This window comes from Malus domestica, chromosome 01 (assembly GCF_042453785.1).
Source record: "Malus domestica chromosome 01, GDT2T_hap1".
Taxonomy (NCBI): Eukaryota; Viridiplantae; Streptophyta; class Magnoliopsida; order Rosales; family Rosaceae; genus Malus; species Malus domestica.
In genome coordinates, this window is record NC_091661.1 from 2,508,406 (window position 1) to 2,532,962 (window position 24,557).

Sequence of the window (24,557 nt, forward strand, 5' to 3'; positions counted from 1 at the left end):
TATACAAAGAAAGTATGTAAAATGTTATAATAAGTATGAAGATTACCATTTATGGCACCAATACAATCCTAAAAATAATGAGGATTTACGGTTGTTAACTATTGCGTATGTGCAGAGTTTGCAATTAGTTGCTTCTGCATACAAGTCATAATGGACGTTTAGTAATCATCAGAAAACAACTGAAAATGTTAAGGAAAAGCTAGAATCAACTGCCAAATGTTCTACACCCTTAAATTGTGAAATGCAACCAGAGTTCAGAGTGATGAAAACTGTAAACAAAAGTGCTTTTTCTCTGTTTTGGCGGAAATGCAACAAAAGGCTATGGTTTAACGAGCTATGACCAGGCGCTTCTTTGATTGACAGAACTACGTGGAACAAACTGTGATCTCCCACCGGCTTGTGATGAATCGTTAGCAGAAAAAGGTGTGTAACGTTTTCAATATTCCTGTTGGCCTCTGCCGCGACTACCCTGCTGTTGGCCTCTGCCGCAGCCATGACTATGATTTAATTGTGAACAAGAATGGTTTGTGTTATGTCCGAAACTATTTCTAGATGGCCAAAAAGCGTTGTTCGCTGGTTGTCCTCTTGCATTTGGCCTTCAAGCTTGGCTTGGCTCCAATATCTTCAAATCCTTAAAGCCTTGTGCTCGATCTCCGGAAAGATAACCAACTGCCCTCCCTCCGCTTATCATTAGAGACTGATCTCCCATGAAAAGAGACTCTTTTGTAGTCTGTGGAACCCATGGCTGAATCTGAGCTAGATGACCTTACTCTTTCGCCAGGTATTCCTCGAGGAGCATAAAACCGTTCTCCAGAATTAGGATTAGCAACTTCTTTCCCTCTACCACAACCCCATCCAGAACCTGCAAATTTGTGTATTAAATCCGTAGAGCTAGAAGTGCATCTAGCATTGTTCTGGAAGCCTCCATTTCCCATGTTATCTTGTCTCCGAAACCTCTCCTGGAGCCGGGTGCTGCATTGCATTTAGTTCTCTACCGAATAAGTTAAACAGAATAGGCAGTACACATAAATAAGAGAAACAAACGGAGAAGACCGGAAGCAATAAACCAATTGACCTGGAAGTGGTGGTAGGTGCGCTTTTCTGATATTCATGCCATAATTTTGCCTCCATAAGATCATCCTCGGTGATTGTGCAAAAGAATATGAACAGAAAAATTGTCATTTCATTGAAACGACTACCGAAACTATCTAAGCTTGTCGCACGTTAATTAAGTTGCATAATATATAACATAACATATTGATGAAGAAAAGTGATGCCACTTAAGTTTTGAACTAAAAGATGCATCTGGAAACGTATAAATAAAAGTTCCAAAAAAAACCATAGGATCAGAGGTGGAAAAACAGTTCGATTTAATACCTTACTGGAATGCTCTACGCCATCTAGTAAACGAGGCATATGTGGATCACTATCGGGAAGCTTGTATAGCACGCAACTGCAACAGGATTAAATTAAAGAGACGATAATATATGACAGTAACGTATTGAGCAGAACGAAAGATACAAGTCATTTGCGTTTTTGACTTGCATGACATGGTCTTCTTGAAGCTTGTAATCTCCTCCTTCACCTATGGCAGCATCATGACGACGTATGGTGCCACTAGCTCCAAAACTGGAAAAGCGTAAAACATGAAAAGTTAACATTTGGAAGGATGAAAACAATCTGTTCGGGCAGGAAATCTGGCTGGTGGGCGTTCTTGGCTCGAGCACACAGTTCCCCGAGGAGTTGGCATTTTGGTTGATTGTCGGGCTCCTGCTTGCCACACCATTGCAAGAGGAGAATAAAGTTAGTTTTGAAAGGTGCCTTTATGTGGCCTTAGGTGTAGGCTTTGAGGCTCGCAATCAAAACCAACTAAATGCTTAAGCGTGGCATTGCCATCTCTATATGGCGGATGTAGAACAAGTGTGTTTTAAGCCAATTACTTGCGTCCCAAGTTATTTCTGACTTCTTGTTTATCGAAGGATTGTTGTAAATGAGTTAAGTCTACATTAAGTTCTTTTCTATGCCTTAAGATCAAGGACTTTTAGTTATCTTGTATGCTCGAGGGGTGAAGGTCCAGATCTGATCAAGTCATCGGTTTAATTCATCTCAATCTTGATAAAACCACTAAGTGAACCAAATCTAGGAACTGATGGGGCTTTGAATCATAAAAAGACTAGAAACAACTTGAATATAAACTAGGGAATACATTATAGCTCTAGATCTATTAATTGAAAGACAAAACAAAGAGAGTCGGGCAAGATTTCACCTTGTCGGGCAAGGTTAAACGTCTTGTGGTCGTTTGTTTGATTGGTTGAGTGTCCTTATCTCTGGGCCCTTTTCCCCCTTTTATAGATGAGTTGACTTTATTTGTGATGTTCCTGTTCTTGCCCAAAAGTAATTTGGAGGGTAGGGAACCATTGGTATTTACATGCTATGCCATCCATAAAGTTCTTTTGGGCCTAGAGTTGGTAAATTCTCATCGATTGTCACTTCTTGTAAGCAACTAGCCTTTGCGTTAATAGGGGGTGCCAACTGGCTTTTGGGACGGATGATCTGGGCTCAAGTGCTGGGCTTCGGGCGAAATCTCCTTCTTGAGCTCCTCTTTGGGCTTCTCTTCTTGAAAGCCCAAAGTTCAAATATTAACCCAAACATAATCCAGGAATAAAACATGGGAATAATTGTACTACCTCAAACCAGTGTCAACCTTGATAGACCAACTTTCCTTGCTAGGTAGTGACATAATTTATGGCACCAAATTGTGTGTCCTTCGCACAAATCTAAAAATGAAACAGAAGCTTGTAGTTAACTTCTAGGAAATCCCTTGGATATAACATTATTGATATTACATAATAGGACTTACTAGTAGGATAAAAGTCAATAATGCTAGAACTTTCTTCAACCATTAATTTCTGATAATCTTTAGGAAGCGCATGAGCGCTACAAAAAGGAGAACATTTGTCTTATCTTTTATAGAACTTAGGAAGACCAAACTTGCAAACCAAGGGAACAATAAGGAAAATAGTAGAATTACCTTCTCGAAGGTAACACAGCCATGAGAGTATCAATAGGCTTAAAAGGGAAACCTTTTTCTAAACTTCGCTTTCACCTGACCGAGGCCCTTGAGGTCTGAAGCAAATGGCCCGTAATGGAAAGGATAAAACCTGGAAGGATGTTCCAGAGAAATAATTTAGTATCATTAGTTTTCATATCAGTATCTAGTAGCTATGCAAAGTTCATATTATGTAAATGTCTTACCATGTCCATGATGGGGGCTTCGAAAAATAGTACAATAAAACCCAGAGCAGTCCTTCAGTGTAGCATTATTACTTTAGTCTAAAGAAGGCTTTTCAATTGCACTGTACAAATGAACATTGTTTTGAACCACATTTCAACTTATTTACAAGATTGCCACCACCTCTTCAGTTTCAGATTGAAAATTTTGATTTATTTACGAAATTGCCACCCTTCAGAGTGCACGTGTCGATCATCTTAGGGCTGGTTTGGTATTGTTGTGCTTTGAAAAAAAACTGCTATGAGAATAAGCGATTGTGCTGTGAGAATAAGCGGCTGTGAAATAAATCAGCAGAGTGTTTGGTAAATTTTTTGTAAAAGTGCTTTTGGAAAAAAAAAAAAAAAAAAAACAGTCTGATAGTGAGCCTTTTCATTAAAGGAGCACTGTAGCTTTGTGTGCTTTGAAAAAAAACCAGTTTTCCAAAGCTGCAAATAGCAGCTTCAGCTTTTCCTTTGATTTCAGCTTATTCTCACAGCAGCTTCCAAAATAAGCCCTTTTTTTTAGTTTACCAAACACCTAAAACCCCCACAGCTTTTTTTCATGGGTGCTTTTTTTTTTAAGAACCTCACTCCCAAACCACCCCTTAGAAAGGGTGGGGGGATGGTGGCAAACCCGATTTTGTTCCAGATATCTCTTCGATGACAAACCCAGTTTGCTCCAGAGCTCTTCAACGACAAAGTCGATTCGGCGCCTCACCGTTGCAAGCCTCACCTTCCCCTCGCCATCGCACACATCACCTTACCTCGCCGCCGCACTCCTTACCAGAACTCCAATCAATGGTAACGTGCCAACTGTATATATTTTTTGTCGATTTTTATCATTATTCTGGAAATTAGGGTTTGATCTAAATTTGGTGTGGCTATGCTGCAGCCAAAACTCACAGATTAGGCTGAGAGAGATATATATAGGAGGATTTGTGGACGAGTTTCAGGGAGAGAGGCGTGGGATGGCAGGAGGGGAAGGGAGAAGGAGGAGTGAGGCTGCTAAAAAGGGGGTTAGGGTTGATTTTTTCTCCTCATATCAATTGTTGGTGTTGGTGATTGAACGAGCATTGGTTAAAAGGGAACTTTCATTTCCTTTGTTTCTGAACCGGAATGGGGTCGATGGGACTATGCTTTGTTGCACGTTCAGACGAGTGATTTCAGGGATCTGGGGGTTGGGAGAGTGATTTCAGGGATTGGTAATTTCTCTTTCACTCTCTTTCAGACTCTTCCTTTCTCCTAACTCTCCATCTCTCTCAACTTTAGTGCTACCCCTAATTTGTTCTTTCATTCCTCAATTTTCTCCATCCGGGCAATGAAAAATCGAACTGGGTTTTCAGATTATTGATGCTTCACGGACAGAGAATGGAGAGAGTTGATTGAGGGATTGGTGAGTATGGGCTTGCACAGAGGGAACTGCTCTTCCTTTCTCTCCGCTCCCTATATCTCTCGATGTGAAGCCCACAAACCAAGTAGTGACGGTTGAAAGCCTCAAACATGCCGGGCGCGAAATGGTGGTACAGTGACGGTCGACAACCGCCTCCGTTGTCTATGAATTTGGCCGTCAGAAAGCGTCTTACGGTATGATGAATTTCTCTAATTTCCCTTTATTTGGGTTTCCTCTATCCTTTTTGCGTTTGATTGGGAGTTTATAAATTAGGGTTCTTGGGATGTGAGAGTCGATCTTCCTAATGCTAGCGGCGATGGCCGAAAACAACATCGGCAAAATTCTGCAGAAGAAGGGTACCGTCATTCTTCCTCCTCTCTCTTTCAAGCTCAAGGTAGGTACTTCCTCATTTTTTTTGTTTGCCCATTTTGTCCTTTTTGATTTTGTGATTGCGTTCGAATGGGGTTGAGTTGATGGTCTCAAATGACTCCTTATCATCTTAGGCATCTTCTAGAACTTTTGCATGTGAAAATCTGCTTCAGATGGAGTTCTTCGTTTAAATCGGGTTTTATTAAGTTTTTCATGTTTTTGTAGAATTTTTCGTTTCAATTTTCTTTTCTTTGGAGTATTGTTCATTTAAATTTTCTTTTGATGTGATTCCATTTTATCTGAATCATCATTTAATTTATGACATTTTTAATGTAATTTTATATGAATTTTAGTAATTTTTCTAAGTTTTGTATAAATCGTTGATTAATTTCTGGGTGGTTATTAATTTTATGTTTTTTATTGAATTTGTTTTCAGAAAACTACAAGTAAAATATCTTTAATTAGTCGTCAGTTTTCATGTTTTGAACATCGTTTATACAAGCTATTATGTCTCAATGTTCGAATTTTTTAACTTTGTATTTATTTTGTAGGGATTTTTGCATAGAGAAGAGAATTGTTTTGTTTTCCTCTCACTAAAACTGGCAAGTAATAGAGAGCAGTCATACTCTCATGCAGCTATGCTTAGCTATATTACGATATCAGTACATTAACAAATCTCAGTGGCTCAGATTTCTAAAATTGGCATTTGTATGAATGAATTTCCATTTTCTCTTCCAAAACAATTTGTTAATTGAAAATTGTTTTCTTTCTGCACTAGGTGGTACTGAAATTGGATTTACATAAGGACAAAGAAAAGCAAGAGGCCTTGAAAGCAGTCTCCAGCCTTACAGGTATCAACTATTTTTTTAAGCATGTCGGTTTAATTTGGCTCCGTGAAAAACTTGGAAAATAATAAAAATGTAAAAAAAATTCTGAATTATTTCATCCATCACCACCTACTCAGTTCTTTGTATTGGTTGAGAAGTTCTCTTAGAAGAGAAAGGATTGGAGCTTGGCTTTTAACTTTTTAGCCATGGTTTCAGGCACATTCATCAGAATCGGACTCAATGGGAATGGAAATTTGTCGAGTTTTATGTTTTTATAGAAGAAGAAGAAGCTCAGAAGTCTGATACGTTAAGCAACTCCATCTGAAAGCAGAAGAATCCAAAGGTAAACCCCTTCGACCTCTTCAATTATGGTGTTCTTTAGTCGATTGCAAGACTAGAACTTGAAAAACTAACACATGCATATAATTTTTTGTGAAGGAACTGCGATCCAGTGGCTGGATGGAAGAAAAGGACAATGCAAGCTCTCTCTCTCACAGTAGCTCCGTGTTCCTCTCCCCCCCAAACCTAATGGCTTCGGCCCAATTTGGAGCCTGCTTGGATCGAGACCCCTTGGAGATTCGGAGCTCCAGGTGAGAAAATTTTCCCCAAATTGTATTCAATTTATGTTGCTTCATTTCATTTTCCATTTTTAATTTGGAATTAGTTGATATTTTAGGTGGGTATCACATGTATAACCAGAACAATTTTTGTGTTGGATTGGGGTCAAATTGTCCAACTTTATTAGCTATTTGGTCACCTATGTATTTGTAATCGAAATAATGAATTAGAGTTTTTCTGTTAGTGTCCGTTTAGTAAAGAAAGGATGCTTCTTTTTGTTATCATGCATATTTAAGCTGTAAAAATCTGAAAAGTTGCTTAATTGAAGTGAGATTTCCAGTTTTTTAGCTCAATTTCAGGCTTGAGCTTTGAATTTGTTTATATGTAGCCAAGCTGAAGCTATCTATGTCGTAGTTTGAAGTATTTGTATTGGTAACTATGTGTTTTCGTTGCGCAATCTGAGTTGCCTCAATATCTTTTATATGCAATTTGGTGTGGACAAGTGGTTTTTGATGTTTTGGTGGGTACTGGAAAAAAAAATGAAATTGATTTGCACTCAATGCATACTTAATCTTAAAATACGTTCTATTAAATTGGTTTGATGATATATAGGTGGTAACAAATTAACGATGTCAACTCCTACAAGGAAGAGGCTGATGAGAGACTTCAAGAGCTTGCAACAAGACCCGCCTGTAAGATTAGCAGGGCGCCTCAAGATGACAATGTAATGCTGTCGACAAGGTTAGTTATTTTTTAGGCTCTTCTTCTGCAAACGTGAACTCTTTACATGGATACCGAATTTTATGTGATTTTTAATAGTTATACATCAAACTCCTTTGCACTAAACTCTGTATTACAACAATTATAATTAGAACTTGGATGAAATGGGCTCCATCCAGGAAAGCTACTGCCCTATTAAAAATTTAAAAAACTCAAGAAATTTGATAATTTCTTAGTTTAGACCATTTATACAAGTCAGAATAAGAAACACAGATGTTTTCTATATCTTACGCTATATGTTTGGCTGTAAATCGTATGGGGTAAATCTCTTGGTGTCATTCTAAATAAACTGGAAATGTGTTTCATGCAAAATTTACGTTGTTGTTTATTAATGGAAATAAGTTTTAAAGTGATTACCTTTCTTCATACAAGTTATCTTCACAAAGAAACCTGTATTATGGTTTCGCTTTTACTTGCTTTCGCACTGGGGAGGCTTCTGGGCATGTAATTGGTATGTCATTACTCACTAATCTTTTATTTTTTTTATTTTTTTTATCCTTATCTTCTATGTAATATCACCATTCTCACCCGAAGGTTGCCTCTCCAAGTCGGTATGTGATGATCTCCAATCCTTTCTGTGCGATTTCTCCAATCTGAATCTTGGATGGTTCCTCAAGGAGGGCAGATTTGTGGGTTTTTGGTTTTTAGGGTTTTATGTCTTGGAAATTTTCTTTATTTTTTGGGTATAAATATCAGGATTTTGGGGGTTTTACAATGGTGGGTTTATGGAAATTCAAATTCTTGCATTCGCAAATCCATGTAAAACCCTTCAATTTTGTTTTGTTTTAGCTTTTGAGGTATGATTTTATAGAAATCAACAGTTGGAATTAACTTTAGTAATCTTGATTTTGGTTTGGTTCAGCTAGGGTTTAGACGAGTCCACCTGCTATGGTGAAAATGGAAGATGCTAAATTTTGCTCGATGGAGGTAAATTTTGCTCAATTTTACATATTTTTTATTGTGAATTTAATACATATGTGGTTGCCCTGCTTGGCTTTGGGGTTTTGATTTGGTGTTTGCTTGGATTTGGGAATTACCATTGATGAATAGCATTCAAGCAAGATGCATAACTCATGTGCACAATTTTTTTTTTCTTATTCCTTTTCTACCATCTCTTATTTAGATTTGTGTAATTGGTTGGCTTCAAGACGGTTTACAAGGCAAGGCTCTATATTCATCTTCAGATTGGTCCATATATTTGTTTAGAATGGAATTTTGGGTATTGATCATTTTCCTCAGCATTTTTTTGTTTCATCAAAGATTTAGTCCGACAATTGCTCGGGTGACAATGTCCATTGGTGAGATTGGTTGGATTAGCCCACTTTTCTGTTGGTATATATTTACTTATGCGGCTTTTTGTATATATTAGACTTCTCATGCTGTAATTTAACAGATTTAATAGTTCTTTCAATGAATAGCTCATCAGTATCCATTTTGAAATCAACATCGTTTACTTTCATATTGATTTACCGTCACCTAACAAGGTTTCTTTGGACCCAAAACCAATCATAATTAACTATTCGCTAATCTATTCAAGAATCAAGGAACCTTGCGTTTATAATTTAATCCTAATTTTTTTTCTCTTTGCTGGACAAAAAACTACCAGGGAAGGAAGAGACTGCCAAGAAAGTAAACCCAGACCGGAGAAGACAAGCAATGGCGGAGGAACCAAGGCTGTAGATCTTTGATAAAAGGTACAAGTCCTTTTCGTTTCTGGTAGTTTGCCCTTGCCTAAAAATGTAAAAATTAATATGGTGTTGATGAGCGTGTTTGAAGGTGGAAGAGCTGATCCTATAATTTGATTGCTTTGTCACACTAGAAATCATTTATCAATTTTGTTAAGTAATGTTTATATCTGCACCGTCTTCTAACTTTTTTATAAATGTTTTAACCCTGATCTATTGTTTGATGATCGTTTTGTAGCACTGACAATGTCATCGCTCTTTCCATTCCTTTATTTTTTGGTGAGTGCTCACTTATTAATATTGTTGTTGCTTTTAGTTTTTAAATTTTATGAAAAATGCAACCTTCAAACCCTGTTGAAGTCGATTTGGTATCTCAAGATTCCAAATTATTGTTTGCAGATTAGGATTTGCATATTGCTAAAGGAGAGGAAGACATTGGCTACTGTGCTGGATATGTAGGTGAGTTGATGATTGTCACTACTTACCGTTCGTATTCTTCACCATTTTGTTCCTTAACAAGTGTCTTTCTTCGAAGGGGCTTCATAGATGCTTGGCAGAGTTCTCACATCAAATTTTTGGGGAATGGTGGCTGATATTGACTCAGATGAAGCCCCTATTTATATATCCTAATCATTTTTATGTTCTATCTTTTCTGACTTGGATGATATTGATCAAATGAATGAGTTAGAAACTGAAAGTTACATTTGTTCCATCAATATGTTGATCAAATGGATGAGTTAGAAGCTGAAAATTACATTAGTTTCTTGCTGCTTTTATGTGTAGTGCTTTATTTTCAAGGTTATTTGTCTCAACATCGTGTGAATGTAATGGTTCTTTCCCAATTCAACCAATTTAAAAATTGGGATTTTAACTGATGTTCGTCCATGGTTCCTTACTTTCTAGATATTGAAATATGCATAAATTCACCTAGAAATTATTCATGTTAATGTTCCAAAGGATACAAACATGAAGGTATGGATGAAAAGAGTTGTATCAAAGACAACAAATGGTCAAAGGCCATTCTCCTCATTATTTCATTAGGTATGCATGTTTTTTTCACATGTTAATATATTGTATATACAAGCCTAAATTTATTTTATTGGAGCCACTTTTGGATCCAAAATTCTCATAAAGTATGTCATTGATGAAAGTTATATTCTGGTGTCTTTTAGTGATCTTCATGTTTTTCGTACGAAATAAGATTGTTAGCTTCTACGGTAAGCAGTATTAACTATCAGGGATTTGTTTTCATATTGCATGAAATTTCCACTTTTTTCATCTTTGAATAGTCTCAAGCACGGTAAATATAATAGTACTAGAAAGTGAGGAAATCCACTTTCTTTGGTTAGGTTGGATTCTTTACTATGACTACCATTTTTATCTCTAAACAAATTTTTAATGGTATGTATGATATAAAAGGGTAAATTTAACAATTTTGGTTTCTTTGTTCTCATACTTTGGTGCCTCGAGTTTTAATTTTTCATAGATGTGTCTAAGTTGTTTTCCAGTTACAATTCGGGTGCCATTGGCAACTTCTAGGGGACCAAAATTGTTTCCAGGTCAAAATACAGGAACCAAGTAGAGCCATTTTATGGTATAATGTGTTTATCAGTTCTCATGTACAAGTTTTTCTTTCTGCTTTCAATTAAGTTTTGTTTGTATGTTATGTTTTCATGGAATCTCTTGCACAAATTTCAATTACATTGTACTTGAATGTCCTGAACTCAAGTCAATCAAGATTTTTTTTTTGTTGAAACCACTGAATTTCGTTGTACTTGAATGATATAGATGTGGGGAATACATTTACATAAGGATTAATTTTAACCATTGAATTTTATTTCATTTGTCCTTGGAGCTTGAGTAACAAGATCATCAAATTCTTATATTCGTTATCTGTGAGAATAAATCTACATGCACAACAATATTGTTACACTTCTACTTTTATTGGGTTTTTATACAGTTTGTGTGTTTGCTTAGTCTTGCCTTGGAGTTGGATCCACTTTGTGTAATGGATTGTGATTTGTTTGAAAATATCTTTAGTGATGATTTTGAGTATAATGTGTTTTTCTAATACTATTTTTCTCTCCCTTTGTAATCCAGTCATGCAGAAGACATCTCCATTAACTAGTAACAGATGAAATCGTTTGCTGTCGAGGTTCCCGTGCAGAAGAGTGAAAATGCTGCAAGTGGAGGATATATAACAGCTCAAGACACATGGTATGAGGGTGTAGGTAAACTGTACATACGCATCTGGAAAAAGTTAAAAGTTAAGGCGCGTTGGCTATAGCTTCTTCTCGCCACAACAGGAAATACTTTTGAACTGCATTAAGCTGTTAATAAATTAAGGTTAAGCTATATTTTACTTATCAAGAATGGGTAAACTATTTTAAATAGGAAAATTAAGTGCTTATATCAGATAAACTATCAATTTTACAAAGTTTTCTGGTAAATTAGATATATAGTTTAATTTTAGAACTTTTGTCCAATAGGGATTTGAAATAGGGATTGAGACTCTCACATATGAGTAAGATGTCCCAATTTTTCATTGATTCTTAGGTGCTATGTCTTTTTAATTGCTTTGTGTGAAAACTATTTATGCCTGTTGCGACTAATACATTCAAGTCCCCGCAGCAACGCGCGAACATATTTTCTCGTCTATTCTAAAATTGAGGAAGGATTTGACTGTAGCTTAGCTACAGTCAAAATTTTCCCCCTTGATTTTGTCATATTTACATCACAGCCACCAAATCTGTGTCTGGGTTGGAGAGTAATTATTAAAAGTTAAGAGGGTAATTATGTTCGTAGGTTTGAGTCAAATTTCACTTTATTTATAAAAGTTTTTTTTTAATTTTTTTTTAACTTTTCTGGGTTTTTCTTTTTAGTGATATTTTTTTTTATGAGAATGCAGGTTTTGGATTTAGCATTTGATTTTCTTTAATGGGATTTTGAATTTATTGTGTGGAAATTGGGTTTCATCTGAATCTGAAAAATCTGAATGTTTAGGGTTTTTGTTTGCTGATTATTGTTTGTTTTATCTGTATTTTTTTAGTTATATTTAATTTATGTTTATATTGGGAGGTATCTTTAAGGTTTAATACAATAGATGAGTGGGTAAGGTTTCTCAACTTTTAAATTGTTTTGTTATCAACGTGCAGCACCCATGCTCACAAAGTCCTAAACTAATCTTATTAAATTAAGGAGTTGGCAGACCACTTACAAAATGATGGACTCAATGAATAAAAAAAAAACCTGGTCCATTTTCCACTGTCCTAACCCGTCTCCCCTTACCATTTTCTGCCGTCCATTAGGTCCTGTAGCAGAATTAAATTTTTGTTTTGAAGTGTATGCCATTTCAGATAATTTGGGATTGATTTTGAGCACGTTGTTAAGATTATTAATCACACTTTTTCATGGTAATTTAGATGAAAAAAATGATGAATTTGGGGGCATGGGGGAGTGGGAATGCAGAGATAGAATTATGGGTTGAGTGGTGATGCTGAATATGGGGTTATGGGAGAGTGGGAATTAAAGAGATAGAGTGAGGAAGGAATGGGGTTGGTTGGGAATTGCAGAGAGAGTGAGGGAGGGATGAGGTAGGTTTTGAAAGATTTGCTCCACCTAGGATTGTTCCTGTAAGATTTCGACAGCGTTGTCTCTCTAAAATTTGTACCCTTTTCTGGCGTCTGTAAGGTTTAGATTTCATCAGATGGCGTTTGTAATGTTTATACTGAACTGTCGACTCTTTTATTCTTTGTAGGTGAAATTGAAGGTCAGTAGATCTCTTAAATTGATGAGGGGGCTACAATTCGTACAAGGAAACTAGCCAGAGATATGCTACTATTTTGGAACAGAATAAATAAAGAGATGGTCTCCTTCTCTTCTCCTCTGGAAATGCATTGAGTACAAGAAGTGACACACTCCGTCACGAAAGAGGGCGTGCTGGCCGTCACGTGAGAGTGACATAACCATTTACACAGTTCGGAAGCTTTTAAAATACAATTACTAAAATGGAAACCCCAGAGGGTGAGTCCTACTTTTGTGAATTCTGTCAGAACGCCGTTGGGTTCCTCGTGGCCACCAAAGCTCTGCTAACTTGAACCTGGAGGGGCGCAAAACAAAATTGAGTGGGTCAGCAAAACAAAGCTTTTCGAAAATCTTTCATTTAAAACATTTCTAACCCCTCGCTGTAAAACCTGTATACTTTCCCAGAAAATAGCATATATATAAACATATATATAAGCAAATATCTCAAATCACTATCCTTTAACACTTTTCAGAAAAATATGACATGCCAAGTGTCCAAAAAACATAATATAGATGCATCAATATAAATCAGGTGAAAATAAATCAACCGGAGACCCTGAAGTGGTCCTGTACGGCTGATTCTAAAGCTCAACATCCAATCCAACCGGAGTCACCTCGGTGACCTGTAAGGTCCAACTCTGCACGTCACTCGGAACTACATATAGTAGTCTGTACGATGACAGGTGTATAAATACGCTCTAGTGCTTCTCTCATCAATCATCAGCGCGCATAACTAAGGTCACCCACTAGTCGGAATCACATCTAGTGATCTGTACGACTAGCATGTCGGAACCCTCACATGGTCTATACGACATCCACCTACTTGGATCCAAGATGAGCGTGCGGTGTGGTGAATAACAATATAAGCACTATCACCTAGGTGCAGGTCATGAGCTTTCAATGCAATCCCTGATAAATAACTCAGCTAAAAATAAATAAACTCACCTGAGCGTCCACCGCTTCGTTTCATATATATATATATATATATATATATATATATATATCAATTATCAAACTAAATATCTCAACAGTTTCATGCATGGCAAATAGATTCATAATTTTCACATAAACGGATTTTCTGGGAAAAACAGTTGTATATAGGTAAAATACGAAATCAAAACTGCCCACTCACCTGGAGTTCGCCCTACAACTCCCTAGCACAATACGCCAAGGTGTCATGACGATCGGCGCCTAAAACAATAATCAAATCCAACCTCAGAATTCATATCGATAGAATATATAACTTATATAAAATACGTCACTACGAAGTTCGATCCGGAAGATCTGCCACTCAGATTTTAAATCCATAACTTCCAGAGGTCCACAATCTATCTCTAGGACAACATCCTAAAATTTCATTACCATCCAACGGTCGGATCTCCGTCAATTAACAAAACCAAGTGACGGTTAACATTCTATATTATGGACTTACAACTCCAATTCCGGAAGATCCGCAAATCGGATTCCCAATCCGTAAAGTCCTATAATCCTCAAATATTACGTATTACAACGCATCAAAGTTTGGTTACGATCCAACGGTCAGATCGTCAATTCACATTTTCACCTAAATGCAAAAACTATAAAACGTTATTTAAAGCACCTAACCAACAATTCTTAATAACTTCTCATACGGTGCTCAAATTGGGTATATGAATATACCACATTGATCTACTCGACGTCACGGACGTCGACAAATTTTTAAAATAATTTGTTACTTTGGCACGCGCCCCCACGCGCCAAGGAAGGCACGGGTCCACGAGCGCCCACGCGCACCTTCTTCCTCGCGAGTTCGCCGGACTGGTTTTTCCGGTGGCCGGAAAACTGGGGAATTTTCAAATGCTTCGTTCTCCTTCGTTTCTTAACCATTTTCTTCGTATAATATATCAATTTGAAGCCCTCAACATGTAGAATCACAATATACTACTTTTAAGCTTCAAAAACAACTAAATCTCACCGGAAAAATCCAAGCAAAACCGGCCAAACTTAACCCTTGTGATCCCGACATCCAAATCCTTCCAACGAAGCACTCCGAGCTTCCTTGGGACCTCACTAAGCTCACTATAAGCTTAGAATTCCCTGAAACACAACATATTACGAGTGCATGAACAGTGACCAAAAATGGAGATTCGGGTTTCACGTGATTTCGAGGGTTTCACTTCCTAAAACTAGTACCATTCAACTCAGAACGTCAAAAGGATGAAGAACCATACCTTAATAGCTTCGATCCGTGACGTTTGTAAGGTTTGTGAGTGTGGTCCGTACGTTTGAGGGCTAGAGAGAGAGAGTCGAGATGGAGGAGAGAGAGGGAGAAAGAGGCACGGGGAAAGGAGAGAAGGAGAGAGGTCCTGCGTGGCCCAACCAAAACCAATCCTCACCATCCATTTAATCCCTAATCACAATATTTACAAACCAATAAATTTAATCCAACTTATAAAATTAATCCAAATAACGTCACCCACTACCTTAATACCCACTAAGGGTAAATCCGTCATTTCACATTCCCGTCAAATGTATCTCCGGGACGGGCTGTGACAAGAAGTATATGCATGAAAATATCAAAATGCATGTCTAATGACGTGTAGTAGACCTCAAATTCATATCTTGAAATATTCATGTCTAAAGTTCTGTATATGTTCTGTTTTGGGTTTTTTCCTATTTTAGGCCAAATAAAAAAATTATTATGAAGTCTGGATGGTCATTTAGAATTTTGGTGATATTGAGGGTTGATGAAGTAGGTGATGGGGGGGGGGACGGAGAAGGTGAAGGTACTGATGGAGAAGGTTATGAAATTGGTGAATTTAAGCCTGAAGGCACTATCAAATGTTTTCAAAAAGTCTAAAGGCATTATTATTTTGCTAATTTGCAGCACTGATATATAATAATTTTTATTAGAAGCAATATGTCGAACTACTGTTGCTTCGTCAGAATTAGCAGTTGAAACAATCGAGTTTATTTAATTATGATTTTCCTTATTAATTTGACCATGAAAATTGTCAATTATTTTCTAAATATTAGATGCTTTAATTCCTAAGTTGAGCAGTTTGTGTTACCCCTATTAGTCATTTTCATGCTCATTATTTAATTGTGGACATTACACTAAATGTGTTCAATCGGTTTCATAATTTCTGATAAGTTCATGCCCATTGAGTGCATCAACTTATTATATATATATATATATATATATGTGACTGCTTGAATCAGGATTTATCGAATGATCGAATGAAGGCAGCAGCAAGGGAATTTGAGCCTTGGCCTGTAGAGATACGATTTTGCAAGGAAGCTAGGTATCTTTCTAAACTTATTGGATGTGAAGATTTGAATGATCAAATTTGTGATTAATGTAATGGGATTTTATTAAATTTTTCATGATTTTATAGAATTTTTGGTTTAACTTTGTGGGTTTTTTTTCATTTAAATTGTGGGTTTTGGAGAATTCTTAGTCAAATTTATGGGTTCTTTTGATGCGAATTTACATGAGATTATTCAACTGCAATGTCAAATAAGTGGGCATGTTCATATGTTTTTCAATGTTGTTATATACTCTCCTGTCAGCTCTGAATGTTGAATTACTTAACTATTAATGTCAGATTAATCAAAGTTGGGCATCAGTTCATATGTTTTTCAATGTTTTATAAAAACGATGCAATTTTCACTTGGTATTGAGTATGTGGTTTTTTAAGTAGAATAGTGGAAGATTCATTTGTAAAAAATCCTCAATGATCATTTGAATATAATTTTGAATACTACACTGCCGTTCTGCTTAAAGCGCTCTAATACATGCATACTCTTGAATGAATATGTAAAGACTACTTAAGAAACTAACAGTATACAAAATCTGAATGATTTTATTTGTTTCTTTCTTTTTCTGGGTTTGTTTGCTATGGTTATTACGAGTTTCTGGTTTTCTTCATCTTTTAGGCAGTTGCTTCTTTAGGGACTTATGACATAACATTAGAGATGGGAAAGAAGGTGATATGTATTTTCATTCTCCGTTCAATTTTGATGGTGGTCCTTATCTTAGTTGTGTTTATTTTCTATGTTGTATATATCTATGTACATATGCGTATGTGTGTGTGTAGGTCGATCATCTAACAAAAAACATGCTAAACTACATAGAAAATGAAAATTATAAGTATTAATGTGTAAAGGTATTGCCTTTCTATTATTTTGTAGTACACTACTTTTATTGTGCTAGGCACCATTCTCTATCACTCAGAAATAATTTGCACACTACAATTTACAACGTTTTATGTGTAATTTTCCAAAATCATGGGACTATTGATGGTTGCTCTCTAAGCTGCCAAATTAGGTGTAAAAAAATCTGAGATGTGAATTTGTTTCTTGGTGTACTCGATGACATTACTAGGTGTAGGTTCATAGTGTATTGAAGTTGGATGATTTCTTAACTGCAGGAAGCATTGCGGTGTACCATGTGAGATGATTAGAGAGGGTGCAATACCAAGTGAAGAAATACACCTTGAGAAGGTAGACTTTCCTTCATTTAGATTTTTGACTTCTATGTGGTTCTTGGTTTTAAGAACAAAAGTTACTTTTGTTTTGAAATTGCAATTTGAGTTGGTGTCTCTGTCTATGTGTTCTGTGAATTTGTTTTGAGAACAAAAGTTACATTGGTTTTGAAATGGCATGCTTGATTCATTCAAAAGTAGGAAAAAATGGGATTTTTAGTTGGTTTATATAATCTTTTTTACGAAGTCTTAAAATGGCATGCTTGATTCATTCAAAAGTAGGAAGAATTGGGATTTTTGCAGTGAATTTGTCCTGTTTTGGTTCAATGGTTTGGGCAATATGGAGAGCAATTTGGGAATTTGTTACCAAAACATTGATGGATAACATGTATATTATTATTATTTTTTTACGTAAATGTTGAATGTCTAATGCTTTATCATTTTGGTTTTTAACATGCCATTGTTTATCTATATCCAAAATGAGTCTGAATCTTTTCAAATAAATGTTACTTTCTGATTTTCGAAACTGTAATTCACTTTTTATTGATATTTTCCTATATATTTGATTTACAGAGCTCTTGGGTTGTCAATTGTGACTGGAAATTCTACTCCTCACATGGATCATAGGTAAAAAACATTTATGCAAACTTCAGAGCATATAGGAAAGCAAATGTTTTTTATTTTAGGTACAAAGAGCCAAATATGTTATCTATGTCTTTAATGAAATGGTTTAGTGTTATTGCTTTTAATTGTTTAGTTTTAACTGATGTTTGGATGCTTATATATTCTTCGTTTTGTCTTTTTGAACAAGAACGGATAATCATATTGGAATAGATTATATTTTTTTAGTTCATTTTGCTTATCAGTTTATCTTCTTAGAACCAAATGCAAATTCCAATCTTTGCATTGTTAAGCTCTGAAATTACAACAAAAAAACTTGCATGAAATTGAAGTTTTCTCTGATTGAGAACTCATTTTTCTTCAATTTGAAGTTTTCTCGGATTAATTTCTGAATAATTTAGAAATGGTTGTTAAATTGTGGGTTACGATTTCAAAACCTGCGGCGGAGCGCGGGCATTTTTTCTTTTATTTACTAAAATGGTGAGGAAATCATTCCATTATATTATCTATATTTTGTTATAATACTTTCATTTGCATACAATTGATTCCAACCCAAATAGAATATTAGTTTGACTTAGAAATGATTGTAATGATTCAACACACAAATACCTAATTATCCTACCTGTCATATTTTTTGGAAAACTTTTTTTGGGCAGAAATATACAATACCAAGGTTGGTGATATTTCTTCTTCATTGTGAACAATCAGGTAAATTCAACACTCAAAACATTACAGTCTTCACTTATGTATCAAAAGTCGATATGATGCTGATTACTTTCTTTCCAAAATCAGGTTTGAGTGGCACTTTGAATGCAACAAAACTGAAATAAGGATCTTCAGTTGTTCTTTTTGGACTTGGTTCCATTGGCATTGCTGTAAGTGTGGACAAACTTTGTTGATCCGAAATAATTTATTATTTATACTTATACATGGTTTTGCCCAGGCTGCTAAAGATGTAAGTAATTTAATGGGAAAAATTAGAAATAGATTTATGCTTACAACATTATTTCTCTAGATTTAATAGAAATTTGGAGTGAAAGTTGCCGTTTATATCAACATAGTTAGTCAACTTTTATATACAACCTTATAATTTATTAATTTGATCTGTAAAATCAACAGGTTATTGATGAGATGACCAATGACAAAGTTGACAAGAGGATAGCAAATCCCAAAGTTGTGTACATGCAATCCTCTAAATCAGGTTTAGTTGTGCCTCAAATATGCAATCTTCTAAGAGTTAATATCACTGATAAATTGTGTTGTATATTATTATATAATAATGCATTTTTATTTATGAGTTACCTAAAAAATTCAGTTTGGAAATGAGAATTTGGAGTTGTTTTCTATGTCGGTTATGGAATTGACAAATTTCGGCTTAGTATTGGCTAAGAAAGAATTAGACTGTTACTTATTGAGTTAGGAGGATTGCGGTGTCGAAAATTAAGAAGGGTTAGTGCTATTGTAATGGCATTTGCATTGTTTTGAACCTAAAAAATATTTGGCCCTTTTCTGTATTGAGATCCGATGACGTGAGAGTATCGAAAAGGATCCATTTATTAAAGTAACAATGCAATGGTGGTGGGAATAAGCGTTCTCAGGTACCTATGGATGTGATATGAATTAGGGGGATGATGTTGAAGCATCAGTAAAAAAAACCAAATAGGATCTCAGATATTTTACATTAATCCATACATTAGTGCTTGAATGATTAGCTTCTAAAACAAGAACAACACACTTTTTTTTTCTTTTTTGTTTAGCTGTTAAAACACGTGCCTGGCCTGCAAGACATATTTTGCCATCTTAACTTGAAGGGCAATATAAGTGTTAATTGCATGTTGCTTCTATTTCTCAAGAAATAGAGCATTTTTTTGCAACTGTATCTTTTGTAATCAGCTCGGTTGAATCTATATAAAAGTCGAATTGCTCATCTTACCGACACCTTTCACTTATCTATCCCTTTTGTTTGTTCATGATTATGTTGATTTTTATTTTTTTTTTTCAGGTTAAATGTCTTATTCATGTGGTTAAGGCTGGTGCATTCAAGTCCCACAGCAACGCGCGGGCATTTTTGCTAGTCTATTCTAAAATTGAGGAATGATTTGACTCTACAGTCAAAACTTTGCTACTCGATTTCACGCTATTTACCACAATGCCACAGCCAAATGGGGCTGGTTGGAGGGTAATTATCAAAAGGTCGGAGGGTAAGTTTGTCTCTGAACATATTTCGATATATTTACGGTTTTACCAGTATAATTCTAAAATGGGCCCTCGATTTTGCATTATTTACATTTCTGTCACTGTGTGTGTGGAGGGTTTTCAGGGAGAGGGGCGTGGGATGGCAGGGAGGGGAAGGGAGAGAGAGGAGTGAGGCCGCCAAAAAGTGGGGTTAGGGTTGATTTTTTCTCCTCAAATCAAGGTTGGTGTCAGTGATTGAGAGATTGAGAGGGGTGGGAGAGAGAGACAGAAACACAACTGACCTTCATTTTCCCCTTTCTGGCAGCCAGAACCCGAAAACTAAGCCCATCTCTGTAATAGCATCGACTCTTGCTTTCCAAAACCACACAAACCTGCCCTCCATTTCTATAACTCGAGAGCTTCGTCTATATTTGTTTTCAAAATTATAGGCTTCGATCATCTCCCCAACAAACCCAGAGCCTCCTTTTCTCCCGTTAAGCAAAAGAAAATCAAGGAGGCCTGCAACTTCGTTTGCAGTCCACCACTGCAAATCGGTCTGGAAACTGGAAAGTCCAGAGGTAAAACACACCGATCTATTTGATTTTGGTCTCTGCTGCGCATTTTGACAGACAAATGATAAACCTAACACATGCATGGTCTGATTTCCTTGGTAGGTTTCTTGAAATATTTGCATCTCATTGGCGCAATATTTTTCAGTTTGTGGATGTGCAAAGTCTGGTTGGTACACATCATTGGGCCAAACCTTTCCCAGGTAAGGAATTCCTTCGCGTTTGTTGAAATTATTTGCTTCCTCCCCTCTGATGTATGTGTATGTATGATATGTGTATGTGTGATTTTAGATTGTGATGTATCACAATTTCGTGGCATGAAAATTGACATTTTTAGACTTACCCTGTGGTGAGATTTTTGCATGATTTTTTTTTTGGGGTTTGTGGGGTTTTTTAGAGATTTTTCTGTGAAAGCATTGTTATATGATTTTTTTTATTGTGGGTTTTGATTGTTTGGTTATAATTTTGGGTATCTGTTTTGGTTTTTTGAATCGGTTTTTGTGTAAGTCAAAGTTTTGTGTGGATGATCGTTGGTTCTGAACGAACCGAGTGACATATATGGCTTTGCTTCCCATCTACTGAAAAGGTTACCCTTCTTCTCTCTACAAATTCCCTTCTAACTTTCCACACTTTTACAAAACCAAAAACCAACTTTATAAATTTTGATCAGATTTTTCTTCAGATTGTAGAGAGAGAAAGGGTCATATAATTTTGCTATATTCAAAGAGAGAGGATTTGAGGTGGGTGGAGTGAATGAGTGTTTAGGATTTTTGATGGGAGGGATGAGAAAAGAGTAAAAACGATCAGGAAAATCGATTTTTTTCTCTGATAGTTCATCAACACTTTGTAAGAACTCCAATTCTTTCTCTCATATTTCATCCGTTTCTGTTAATTTTTGTAAATTTTCAGATTATGGGTCATTCCCAATTTCCATTTTTTCTTTGGGGTTTATGTCGTTTTGATGGAAAAATGTCGTATTAGCAAATAGATGATACTTCAAAATTACGATCGTCTGATTCACTTATTTTTGTTCATCTCTAATTTTCTGGATTTTTCCATGTACGTTACAGAATTTACTGACATTTGATAAATGTTAAACGAAGTCCTTCAATGAATCTCTCAAGGTGCTTGAAGCTGATATTCAGTTCGCCAACACTATGTAAGAACTCCAATTCTTTCTCTACTTACACAATTCCAAAGCACTGTGTAATAAACAGTGGAATTTTTATTCAGATTGTAGTAATTGCCGTGTAATTTTTTCCCAATATGTTTATACACTTACAGTACTCCAATATCTCTCTCTCTCTCTCTCTCTCTCTCTCTCTCTCATTTCTTTTCGGTTTTGGAAATCTCTGACTTTCGGTGGTTTTGTTTTCTTGCAGATGTCCATGAATTTTGTGGACTTCCTGTGTAATCCTTGCCTCAGAAAACAATCTCGACGCTGTTGTTGGTGGAGGAACGCCATCATTCGAGCCCTGGAGCACGCTACTGCTGGTAATTTTACTTTTCTGATTTTATATGAATTTGTTGTTTGTTTGATGAGAAAACATGGAAAACTAGAGAAATTTTTTGAATTTAAGGTTGCTATAACACAAATTTTCACTATGATTTGTGATGGATTTTGGGTATCTTTCCTTTCTTATGCTTTTTATACTGCCTGCATCAACCCTTTTTTGTTTTTTGTCTTATCTTCCAACTTATGCCCTCAATGATATTAGATGAGGAATTTTTAAATTTATTGCTAATATTTTGAACTTTATGTTGTACTAATGCCATAAGGCATTTTGATTTTTGACATTTTGTTACGTTGGTTGGAGAGTTGGAGACTTGCTCTCTTTGCATTTTGCTATGCTGGTTGGAGACTTGCGAACTATTGATTTTGAATGCTATTGCCCTCGGTATTCTTTACAATTATTGATTTTGAGTGCTATTGCTTCCTTTATTCTTTAGAATCGAGTATTGGAATTTTGAATGAGACAGGATCGGATGTATGACTTTGTGCTTTCCTAAATGGGTTTAGTTTTGCACAGCTTGAAATGTTGACATTGTTTTTGTTCATGTAACTTTGGTTCATTGTTCGTTGTGGGATGAGATTGGGATCTATTTCTTTGTTTCAGTTTTTGCATATCAAATTTTCAAGAGTTATTTGATAAGAATCAGGCCTGTTTAGAGTCAGGTTTTATAACTCAAACCATTTCCAATAGCTATTTGGTAATAGGACAAGTAATTAAAGAGTGAGTTCATATATATGAAATCCTGTTTAAGCTTACTTTTTCCCTTATGAATATTTCTTCATCTGATAGGCTGATGCTTGGGCTATTGAGAATTTTGCCTCGGTAACAAAATGCCCGCCTGGCCAAATTATAGGACAGGTGTGCAGTTCTTATTTATATAATTTTTTCTCCTTTCTCTCTTTTTGATACTTTTCATGTGTATTCACTTCGGAAAAATACTTTAGTCTTAATGATATTAATGTTGCATGATCTATTTTCTTCTGGAGCCATAAAATCTGCAAGAGGTTTCCAAGTATACAAGGAGGTTGCTGGCCTTTCAAGGCTTAACTTCGCTTACACAGATAACACTGCAGTATACCATACAAAGGTTTTTTTATTCCCTTTTTCCCCCCTTTTTGGGATATTAGTTACAAAATCTGTTTGGAGCATAAGTGTGAAATTAACGGGAGGGGTTAGTAAGTTAATTAGTTAATATGATTATCAATGTATATGAGTTAGAGAACTCATTGCGATTTGCAGAGATTGCCTAAAGACAAAAAGAAAACAATGTTTGTTTTGAGTACTTCTCATGTCATTGAGGAACAAATGTTGTACCTGCATTAATTAATTTTCTTTATATCGAAATTGAATAAATCTAATTTTCCTCAATATCCAAATGTATTAAAGTAATTGTGATTGAAGTTTGTTTATGTCTGCTTTCCAATATTCATTTTTTGGTTACCAGATATCTCACTCAGTTTACAAGTGCTTTTTAGTTAACTAAAAAAAGGCTTTTTATTATTTGGCTTACATGAGTTCTATTACCGTTTACAAGTCAACCCCACAATACCAAAGTACAAGAGAAACAAAGATTGGAGGTAATTTTTGCTCTAACTTCTTTAGAAGTTAACTGACAATAGTTTCTAAGATATGTATTGTGCATTTGGCCAGTGTTAACTACCGAATCGATTAAAAAACATTCTGTAGGGGCTGCCCCGCCATTCAGTTACTCTTAGGCACTTGAGGAGGGTGTGATCATATGCCTCACTTCGGGTACGAGCTCTCACTATGTTTATTTGTTCTCAAAAGATTTGTAATTGATGATGGAGCAATGTCATTGCAGTACTAATCCCTAAATGTATTTCGTTAATGTAAAGTTGATAGAATACAAAATCAAAATGAAACATTTATTTTACCATGTGTATTCAGCTGTTTTGATTGGTTCCTGAATTATATAGAGATCGGTGTGTTCAATTGTGGTTTGCATAAATTTCTGAAGTAAAATATTCATTAAATGTTTTGTGAAATAGGCATTTTTCAATTGGGTAGTTGTGCTGCTGGTTTTTTGATGATGTGCCTAAAGTTTATTTTGGATTGAATTTCAACTTCTACATAGATTTATGATTCGTAAACTCTCTTGGCAGTTTGGAAATGATAATTTGTTCACAAGCTTATTTGTGCTGTAATTAAGTGTGTTAGCGTTATTTTACTTTTTGTTCAGATGTTAAGAAAAAATTCCTCAACTTTACAAGGAATGGGGAAAGATGAATATACTAATACACTTCGTTTTCTCTTCAATATCAGTGATGAATATACTTTGTTTGCATCTTTCTTGATAATATTTTCCGACTTTCCCTTTAAAATATTTGAAAGCGCAGCTGATTTTGCGTTTGTATTTATTTTGTTAGGAATTGATATTAGTAGGTGTTAAATGGCCGTTGGAATTGGGTTTTGAGTCTCTAAGGGACATAATGAGATGTGTTATTGATAAAAGGGTTAGGAGAAGGTGGACAAGAAACCAGTACATTGGATGCACAATATCAGTGATGA

At 35.7% G+C, this 24,557-nt stretch overlaps 2 long non-coding RNA genes across 3 annotated transcripts; both read left to right on the forward strand.

Moving 5' to 3' along the window:
- Positions 1-3,887: 3,887 nt before the first annotated feature.
- LOC103429314 (uncharacterized) lies at positions 3,888-11,424 on the forward strand. 2 transcript variants are annotated; one of them, XR_011581273.1, is made up of 13 exons: positions 3,888-4,071; positions 4,614-4,854; positions 4,934-5,054; positions 5,808-5,880; positions 6,073-6,199; positions 6,295-6,446; positions 7,027-7,155; positions 8,057-8,121; positions 8,801-8,888; positions 9,118-9,158; positions 9,279-9,338; positions 9,426-9,920; positions 10,980-11,424. It is a non-coding gene; the product is annotated as an uncharacterized lncRNA (long non-coding RNA). The 2 variants fall into 2 exon arrangements; XR_011581271.1 differs by lacking the exons at positions 3,888-4,071; positions 8,801-8,888; positions 9,118-9,158; ... (1 more) ...; positions 9,426-9,920; positions 10,980-11,424 and adding exons at positions 4,260-4,472; positions 8,318-8,414.
- Positions 11,425-11,629: 205 nt separating this feature from the next.
- Positions 11,630-23,372, forward strand: LOC103406060 (uncharacterized). The gene is made up of 15 exons (XR_011581277.1): positions 11,630-12,511; positions 12,637-12,746; positions 15,885-15,967; positions 16,602-16,652; positions 17,096-17,168; positions 17,723-17,776; positions 18,427-18,478; positions 18,563-18,645; positions 18,890-18,971; positions 19,773-19,963; positions 20,395-20,523; positions 20,620-20,717; positions 21,585-21,673; positions 21,897-22,008; positions 22,818-23,372. It is a non-coding gene; the product is annotated as an uncharacterized lncRNA (long non-coding RNA).
- The last annotated feature ends 1,185 nt before the right edge of the window (positions 23,373-24,557 follow it).